We start from the raw sequence: 1,360 nt of genomic DNA, 5'->3' as shown, positions 1-1,360 counted from the left end.
TTTTATTCCTCCCGGAAACACACACCCCCTTAAAAAAAAAACTAAAAAAAAAAAAAAAAAAAAAAAAGACTATTCATAGATTTTACTATCTTGACTAAAACTGAAAAATGAAAACTAGAGAAAAAAATTATCTCCTGAAGAATGATGTAGCTTTTTGTGTCTGCGGGGGCGCCATTGCAGTGCTCAGGGACAGCCCATGGAAAACTCCTACGAAGAGGTGGTGACTGAGGACAAAGAGCAGGAGGAGACACGCTTGGATTTCCAACAGCTAACCTGCTGGACTGTCATGGAAGATATGCCCAGAACGCAGCATTGTCCGATGTGATGACAGAAACCCAACACAAATATGACCATTCTAAGGCCACAGGATCCTCAAGCTGGGATTTCCAGAATTCTTTCAGAAGACAAAAGCTAGAACAAACATCCCCAAATTCTAAGACACTACAGGAAGATTCACATGGAGTAAGACAGAAGGTTTATGAATGCCAAGATCATGAAAAATCTTTCTGGCAAAAAAGCGATCTAGCACTGCATAAAAGAATCCACACTGGTCAAAAACCTTGTGAGTGCACCCACTGTGGAAAAGCTTCAGGGCCCAAGGCACTCTTGTGACACATCAGCAAATACACACATGAGAGAAGCCCTATCAGTGCAAGGAGTGTGGGAAAAGCTTTAGTCAACGAGGTAGTTTGGCCGTCTGTGAAAGACTCCACACTGGACAGAAACCCTACGAATGGACTATTTGTCAGAGGAGCTTCGGGAATCAAAGTAACCTTGCTGTTCACAGAAGAGTTCTCAACGGCGAGAAGCCCTACAGATGTGATCAGTGTGGAAAAGCTTGCAGTCATAGAGGAAGCCTAACTGTTCAGAGTCCACACAGGCCTGAAGCCATATGCCTGTAGCCAGTGCAGGAAGAGTTTCCACACTAGGGGGAATTGTGTTCTGCATGCAAAATTCACACAGAAGAGACACCTTATCTGTGTGGCCAGTGTGGAAAAAGCTTCACCCAGAGAGGGAGTCTGGCTGTGTACCAACGAAGCTGCTCACAAAGGCTCACCCTTTGACTACTCTTCAAAGGAAGTTCATTTTATGAATTAAGAATACAAAATTATCTGAGATCAAGCAACCTATCCGATTCTATGGAATTAATGGAGAATCTTTTGAGATAGACCTTCACCAGATAGAGCAAACTGACTTCTCCTTTCCCCCAAATGAGTATGAAAAATAAATGTCTTGTTTACTATCATTAAAAAAAAAATGATGTAGAAATCATTCATTTGGGGAATGAGGCCCTGTATAAATAAAACACATGAAAATTTCAGGTAAAATAATAATTCAATTTTTGTATTATCTACAATAA

The 1,360-nt window shown here is 41.1% G+C and overlaps 1 pseudogene; it reads left to right on the top strand.

The window, feature by feature from the left end:
* The first annotated feature begins 309 nt into the window (after positions 1-309).
* LOC102488256 (zinc finger protein 32-like) lies at positions 310-1,160 on the top strand (annotated as a pseudogene).
* Positions 1,161-1,360: the final 200 nt, after the last annotated feature.

Source organism: Tupaia chinensis, unplaced genomic scaffold (genome assembly GCF_000334495.1).
Source record: "Tupaia chinensis unplaced genomic scaffold, TupChi_1.0 Scaffold144806_1, whole genome shotgun sequence".
Lineage (NCBI taxonomy): Eukaryota > Metazoa > Chordata > Mammalia > Scandentia > Tupaiidae > Tupaia > Tupaia belangeri.
The sequence above is the reverse complement of the archived record's forward strand: the minus strand, read 5'-3'. Positions and strand labels throughout refer to the sequence as shown.